This window comes from Hyperolius riggenbachi, chromosome 2 (genome assembly GCF_040937935.1).
Source record: "Hyperolius riggenbachi isolate aHypRig1 chromosome 2, aHypRig1.pri, whole genome shotgun sequence".
NCBI lineage: Eukaryota > Metazoa > Chordata > Amphibia > Anura > Hyperoliidae > Hyperolius > Hyperolius riggenbachi.
This window is the reverse complement of record NC_090647.1, coordinates 537,556,635-537,565,589: the sequence shown is the minus strand read 5'-3', so window position 1 is coordinate 537,565,589 and position 8,955 is coordinate 537,556,635.

The following is an 8,955-nucleotide window of genomic DNA, read 5'->3' as shown; positions in this document are numbered from 1 at the left end:
ATCGCACGGGGAAACTCTGCCATAGGGGATAACGGTGCCGCGGCCAAATCGCTTGCGGGAGCGATTCGGTCGGAACCCCGCGCAGAATTCGCGGCGGAGGCTGCGAATCTCATAGCCGTGCATGGCACGGCTCATGGGATTCGCCTGCGATCCCGCCCACCCACTCAGTGCCGGCGTGCGTCTGCAAGACGCACGCCGCACTAGTGGAAACGAGCCCTAAGTCTAACTGCCAAAATAATGAGTAAGTGAGTAGGTAGGCTGGCTGGTATCTTACTATTGTGGCAGTTAAGTTGCCATTCTGGAAATGCTTTAAAAAAACAAAACTGAGAATCCGCCATGAGGAGATTGACTAGTCCAAAACATGTTGGTTCTGTCAGATTTTAACTGCTTACTTTTTTCACTAGAGTGGTCCTTTACAGTAAACTGAAATTTGATACGGCTGCTGTGTCTTACTGCGCTTTTTCCAATGGCGTTACTTTTTATAGTTTAAGTTACATCCACCCAAAATGACTTTGAACGTTTTTAAGTATTCCTATATTTATTCATGGATCGTTTAGGTACATTTTCAGTGCTATGTTTTGACATGTATTATATTTATATATTCTACCTCAAAATTTTGTATAATGTTGATGCCTTTTAAATGTGATGGTCTTCAAAAATTTTAATCTTGTGTTTCTGTTAAATATATTTATTTTGAGACTGAGACTGATGTTGTATTATTATTTTTATTATTGTTGTTACATAAAACACCACAATAAAAATATTTATTGTAAAAGTGTTAATTGTCTTTACTCGGCCTTGCATTGGAAACATAGTAGTAAGAATCCACTGTGTGACTTAGCTAATAGCTTATAAGTATTATTATGTACCGTATTTTCCGGACTAAAAGACGCTCCTGACCATAAGAGGCACCAAGGTTTAGAGGGCAACAAACAGGGGGAAAAAATATAAACCAAACCTGGTGCTTACATGGTGAAGGGGCATATTCTGGATTATGCCCCCTTTGTACCTCATGACCCCTTGTACCTCTCGTGTCTCCCTGTGTCCCTCTGTCCCCCTTGTGTCCTCCTCTATGCCCCTTTGTGTCCCCATGTCCTTTGTTTGTCCTCATGTGTTCACAAGTCAGGAACAACCTGTATTTGGGCTATAAGACGCAGTGACTTTTGTCCCCCACTTTTGGGAGAAAAAAAGTGAGTCTTATAGTCCAAAAAAATACATTATTTATATAGCGCCGACATCTCCTGCAGTGCTGTACAGCTGTCTTGTCACCTAACTGTCCCTCTGAGGGGCTCACAATCTAATCCCTACCATAGTCATATGTCGATGTATGTATCGTGTAGTGCATAGGTTCTCAACGTGTGGTACGCGTACCCCAGGGGGTACTTCTGATGGTTCCAGGGGGTACTCAGGCTTGATATACTTAATCAAGAATAACAAACTTAGAGTTTTAGCAAACGATACATCTTTTTTAAACAACACCAAATTAGTATTTTAGCTAATAAAAGCAATAGTAAATGCTTGGAAATTGCTTAGAACCAATTATCATGTATTACAATTAAATATATATATTTGTCAAGGGGTACTTGTGATAATGTTTACTATGCCAGGGGGTACTTGGTGAGTACAGGGTTTTAAAAGGGGTACATACCAATAAAATGTTGAGAAACACTGGTGTAGTGCATGTATCATAGTCTAGGGTCAATTTAGGGAGAAGCCAATTAACTTATCTGTATGGTTTTGGAATGTGGAAGGAAACTGGAATGACTGGAGGAAACCCACACAGATACGGAGAGAAGATACAAACTTTGTGCAGATAGTGCCCTGGCTGGGACTATCTGCCAGCTGAGAGCGCTAACTCTACAACACTGTGCTGCCCTATAAAGCCAGAGTAATTTTCCTGGACTTGGAAGAGGGACCTTTGATCCTCCAAGCACAAAGGACTGTAATGCCTGGTACACACGATGCAATTTGCCATCGTATTCACAGTGAAATCGATCATTTCCAACAGGTTCGATCTAATTTCCAATAATTTTTCTGATCGATTTTGTATAGGTGTGATCGGAAAATCGATTAGAAAAACGATAGAAAAACAGATCGGACCTGTTGGAAATGATCGATTTGACCATCAATCTGACATTACAGATCACCGGATGTGAGAGGGGTATGGAGGCTGACATTTATTTCCTTTTAAACAATACCAGTTGCCTGGCTGTTCTGCTGATCATTTATTTAGATCCTACTTCTGAGTAAGCAAATGATTGGATAAAAAAATATACAGCCTACTGATTGCCAGGAACCCAATCCCAAGCTCAAAATCAATATCCTTCTTGATCAGAAGCAGATCGGACAGGCTGGAAAATATCGATAAAAGTACTTTCTATCTTTATGAGGGGCAAAATATATTAAATATGATGAGAAGATTGTGTAGGTTACCATCATACTACATGGAGGTCAGAAAATTGGTCAGTGATTGGCCAACCATAATTGAAAATGTGTACTGGGCTTCAAAGAGAAACCTTAACCAAGAATTGAACTTAATCCCAATCAGTAGCTGATACCCCCTTCCCCATGAGAAATCTATTCCGTTTCTCAAACGGATCATCAGGGGGCTCTGTATGGCTGATATAGTGTTGAAACCCCTCCCACAGGAAACTGTGAGGACCATGGTCCTGGTAGTTTCCTGTCTGTGAACCTTGTTGCATTGTGAGAAATAGCTGATTACAGCTGTTTCCAACTGCCAAAACAGCATGCAGCAGCTACTTCCAGTGACATCACCTTCCAGCAGTAAAAATGTCACCATGAGATAAATGTCAGAATAGGAGGGGAGGGAGATGAAAGATTTTACAATGGCAAACACTGACTATAATTATTTTATAAATGAAGCCCTTTTTTAAATTACATTGTTCTCACCGGAGTTCCTCTTTAAGGGTGCATACACTCATCCAGTTGCATGGTGTGTATGAGGCTTTAGTCTTGGTTCTCAGAACTAGACCTGTAAGGATAAGGTGGGGTGGGGTGTCTTGACACCCTAAGGAAAAGAACACAGAAAAACAAACACAGAAGCCCTGATAGCATAGTATGTTCAATAAATGTGGGATGAATGCAAATATATAAAAGGGCTACTCACAAAGGCAGGTTGCAGAGGGACAACCAACCACTGGAAGCAGGTGGAGACAGTGCACCAGACTCCACTCGGGGTGTCCAACAAGGACTGGGGGTGGTCACTCTCTTTGGAGGAAAATAGCTTGCTCTCACAATAGCGTCCACCATGTGAGGCCAGACCAGACCCACTCTCTCCACTGCATGTGAGGGGGTGTAACTCAGCACAATAGGGGCAAAGAGGTACCCAGGTGTACATAAAACTAGGTTAAACACAGCAGTAAAATTTAAAAGAAGGAGTGAGTTGGTTTACCTCAAAAACAAGTCTCTTGGAACAAAGAAATTTATTAAAGCACAGGCAAAGCTTTTCATGGGTACGAGCCTGCTTCCTCAGGTCAGTAACACTGCTGATATGTATAAGTCAGTAGACATAAGGCGCCATATGTCTATTGGTTTATACATATCGGCACTGTTACTGTGTAACATGTTAGTGTAAAATACAGCAGGGTGTAAAATACAGTAGAACCACTGTTCTTATCCAATGTCCAGTCCAATATATATTCATAAAGTTCACCTTCAATTACACAGAAATGTGTGAGCATTAAAGTTTACCTGAATGGGGTTTTAAATACATTTTATATATGTTTTTCCGCTGCTATGACATATCACAGCACAATTCTCCTCCTTCTCCAGCTCCCACTCTATCCCCCGCTCTACAGAGTCGTGGATGATGGGCAGGATTTAAAGAGAATCTGTATTGTTAAAATCGCACAAAAGTAAACATACCAGTGCGTTAGGGGGCATCTCCTATTACCCTCTGTCACAATTTCGCCGCTCCTCGCCGCATTAAAAGTGGTTAAAAACAGTTTTAAAAAGTTTGTTTATAAACAAACAAAATGGCCACCAAAACAGGAAGTAGGTTGATGTACAGTATGTCCACACATAGAAACTACAACCATACACAAGCAGGCTGTATACACCCTTCCTTTTGAATCTCAAGAGATCATTTGTGTGTTTCTTTCCCCCTGCAGCTATCTTCCACTGAAGTGTCAGGCTGTTTCTTCCTGCAGAGTGCAGACAGCTCTGCCTGTATGTAATTCCTCAGTATGTGAAAGCCCAGCCAGCTCAGAGGAGGATTTATCCAGCTTGTAAAAGATAAAAGATAAAAGAGAAGAGAGAAGCTGCCCTAATCTAAATAATACACAGGCAGTGTGCAGAGAGGGGCCTGGAGGGGGGAGATGCATCACAGAACCACAACACTGAAGAACTTGGCAGCCTTCCAGACACAGGCTGACAAGTCTGACAAGAGAGAGATAAGTTGATTTATTACAGAGATGGTGATAGTAGAACGTGCTGCAGTAAGCCAGAACACATTAGAATAGCTTTTGGAACTTGTAGGATGATAAAAAACAGGATGCAATTTTTGTTACGGAGTCTCTTTAAGTGTCAGTACTTCCTCCCCTCTGCCGTCCTTAGCTCCGCCCCCTACACCTCGTAGCTTACAGTTCCGATCTCAGACTGCACACAGCACGCAGGGGAACTGCGCTGTGTGCAGGCTTGTGATAATATACACTATCTCTCTGATCTCAATTATCACAAGCCTGCACCCAGCGCAGTTCCCCTGCGTGCTGTGTGCAGTCTGAGATCGGAACTGTAAGCTACGAGGTGTAGGGGCGGAGCTGAGGACGGGCAGAGGGAAGGAAGTACTGACACTTCCTCCCCGCCCATCATCTACAACTCTGTAGAGCGGGGGATAGAGTGGGAGCTGGAAGAAAGAAGGGAGGATTATGCTGTGATATGTCACAGCAGAAGAAAAACATCATCAACGCTCTGCTCTAGTCAAATATTTAGGATGCGCAGAATGAGGGACAGGGAGGGGGGGGGCACTGGAGAAGTGGACGATGTTGTGAAGTATATCACAGCACCAGACATCAAATAGTGTAAAAAGTATATTATTTACTGCCCGGTTCAGGGGTGCTTTAACGTTTATTCCTCATAATAAACATATTCCATTGTTTCCTATGAAACGTACACCAAAAGATGCGGTTTCTTGAAAATTAGAAATTGCATAGCTAAACATATTATTAACCATAGATTTTCATTATAAATGTATACAGCATAAATATAAAATTACAAAACTTTTTTAAAAAGTTAGCGTTAATACAGTTATGCTTCCATTTCATTGCATAGCCATCCATGATGATTAATAACTGGCAAATATAACTTTCAAATATTCTTCCTTGTACCATGGCAAGACACTTCAAGGAGCACTATCATGAAAAATTGTAAACTTTAAAATACATACATATGAAATGTACATTCCTCCCAGAGTAAATTGCACTATAAATCTCATTTTTCCTATATTGCTGTCACTTACAGTAGGTAATAAAATGTTGACATATCTGACAGACTTTGGACTAGTTCAACTTCTCATGGGGTATTTTCAGTATTTCCTTTATTCTTAAGAAAAGCACTCCCTGAAGAGGCGGTATGCAGAGATGCCGTCCAGCCTTCCTACTCGTTTGGCAGTTGGACTGAGAAACTGCCATTCAGTAAGTGGTTTTGCAAATAAAGAAACAATTGAGAAACCCCCATAAGGAGATTGGAATATTCTAAAAGCTGAAAGATCTCTCAGGTTTTCAATACCTACTGTAAGTGACAGCAACATAGGGAAAAGTAATTTATAGTAAATTCATAGAGCATTTTACTCTTGGAAAAATCTACAATTTATATGTATATATATGTATTTTTTGCGATTGTTGTTGTTGTTAAAGGGACACTTAAGTCAAACAAAAAAAATGAGTTTTACTCACCTGGGGCTTCCAATAGCCCTCTGCAGCTGTCCGGTATCCTCGCCGTCTCCCTCCGATCCTCCTGGCCCCACCGGCAGCCACTTCCTGTTTCGGTAACAGGAGCTGACAGGCTGGGGATGCGAGTGATTCTTCGCGTTCCCAGACAAATTTGCACCCTCTATGCTGCTATGTGGTATATGATATATGCTATAGCAGCATAGATGGCGCTATTGTGGCTGGGAACGCGAAGAATCACTCGCATCCCCAGCCTGTCAGCTCCTGTCACCAAAACAGGAAGTGGCTGCCGGCGGGGCCAGGAGGATTGGAGGGAGACGGCGAGGGCACCGGACAGCTGCAGGGGGCTATTGGAAGCCCCAGGTGAGTAAAACTCATTTTTTTTTTTTGTTTGACTTAAGTGTCCCTTTAAGCATAAAATCTTCATCTAACCCTTTGTATTGGGATGAATGGAACTCTGGCAGGACAGAGTCCGCCTCTGGCTGCTGTGTGCTACGTCACATTCCAGCTCTCATATACTTCCTCTTTATAGGATAGCGCACAGAGGCGTCCACCCCTATCGTGTGGATAGCATGTAGGAAGATTCTGATTCTGATTGGAAGAACTTGGAAAGAGGTTCCAAGTTTCAGTATTCCAAACACTTTAACACAACCAAGCAGTCATTTTCCTCCGATGAAACACCTCCACCAAGGCATCTTTGATCTCTGCCTCATGCCTCAAGCAGAAAGTGATAAAGGTTCTGAATTTGAATATTCTGAACACATCAGCCCTACTGCTGAATAGACTGGGATGATGCAACATCCTCTGACAAACATCTCCACAGCTCCACCAGCACCCCTGATCTCTGTTCATTATTCTAAATGGTCATATACAGCTTACCAGCTAATTATACAAAGACATAGAAATCTAGTACTCTCCATAGTCAATTCATATCTCATTTTTCTTCTTCTATTTCATTCATTAAAGTGGTCTGAAACTCTAACATAACATTCAATAAAAATGTGTTTTCTACTTTTTATTATTCATACAGTTATCATATTTGCTTTTGTGCACACGTAATATTGTCTGTCTACAAATTACAAGTTTCCAAAGTGTAGTTTATCTTGCCCTGAATACTGTCATTGCATTTCTAACTGCTTTTTATTATATATTAAAATCTTTTAATGAGTTGTTCTGAGCTCTGTGTGTGCCTGAAGCAGAGACAGCTTCTTAGAAAGTGTTTTTTACTTGTTACACACACATGTATCAACATTGGAATGTAAACAAAGATACTGTTATCTCCAGTTTGGATGTGGATTTAAAGCTAAATAGCAGGACAAAGTGCTTTGTTTTACCATTTCAGTGATGTTCTGCTAAAAAAATGTCTTTGATAGTAGCTTTAAAGGGGAACTGAAGAGAGAGGTATATGGAGGCTGTCATGTTTATTTCCTTTTAATCAATACCAGTTGCCTGGCAGCCCTGCTGGTCTATTTCTCTGCAGTAGTATCTGATTAAAACCAGAAACAAGCATGCAGCTAGTCTTGTCAGATCAGACTTATAAGTCTGAACCACTGAAACACCTGATCTGCTGCATGCTTGTTCAGGGGCTATGGCTAATAGTATTAGAGGCAGAGGATCAGCAGGGCTGCCAGGCAACTGGTATTGTCTAAAAGGAAATAAACATGACAGCCTCCATATACCTCTCTCTTCAGTTCCCCTTTAAAGCTGAATCTTTTAGAGCAAAGTAGAAATGCTGACTTTCAGACCACTTTAAGGATTTGTTTAAAGTGTACCTAAACCGACATTTTACATGATGAGATAAACATGAGTACATATTTTACTAAGCCTTTTTAGAACTTGCTTGTGGTCACTTTTTATTGTAAGGGTTAATAAAACAGGGCTTTATGTAATCAAGTAAGACAGTCGACTTGCAGTGGGATACAGCAGCCAGCTCACCTTAAGGTGGACCTGAAGGAAAACAGAGAGAAATGCACCCTGTATGTATTTAGAGCATTTAGCCTGTATATTTCCCCCTCATCTGTGACTAATCACAAGTGTAATTTGATCTCTCAGTTGTGTCAGCACAGGAATCTCTGCAGCCTCGCAGAGCAGCTAATTTGTAAATGCAGGTTGTTAAACCTATGTCTGCTTCCATGAAAGCAGGAAGTAGACACACTGCAGAGTTATTGCAGGATATCTATTAGCTGTAAAAAAGAAATGTTTTTCTTTAAAGGTTATTAAGCTGTTTATCTTTTTAGAGCAGAGAGGATGTTCTAAGTTTAGTTCCACTTTAAAAAGAAAATAGAAGCCAAAACACTTTATCTGGCTGAAAAACAATCCCGATAGAGTACAGCAGAGTGCTGAAAAGGGTCAAAACCAAATTTATTTTTGCTGGTAGCTGAATGAAGCAGATTTTAGGTCACAGTGACATGGCTGCTGTGCACACTAACCCTATTGAAAATAAGAACCTGGGACTCCAGGAGAGTTCTACATATCATTAGAACTAGACATATAATTATCGTTTGAATTTCTTCGCAATTCAGGTATGATTTAAGATCCTGATGCAGGGAAAAATAAAAAAAGAGCCACATTATCTAAAGTCAGCCTGGCTATATACCATAGGAAGTTACGTTCATAAGATAAGTCTAATGCACTGTCTGCAAAGTAGCCTCTTATGAGATGCTCTTTAGTCTAGGGTTTACATAAAATGGTACAAAAAAAGAGTGTGGGGGAGGGGGGGGATATCCAGTGACCAGCAGTTGATTGTGAAACAAAATTCCTTGTTGATCTCAGAAGTCGAAAGAGAATGAGCAGTTCTGGAGGCAAAATGGGGTCCAAACTGAAATAGCAAGGTGTGCCCAATAAAGTGGCCAATGAGTGGACATTTTTATCATGATTGATAAAGAAGTTAAAGGAAACCTTGGCGCTAAATTAAATTCAAAAAAGGAAGACTAATGTGTGTATGAGAAGCTGTGCGGATCCTCACCGCACCTCACATGCCCCGGCGTCTCCCTCCATTCTCCAGTAATAATTCAATTCTTCCTGATCCTGGTCAGTACAGTACTATGCT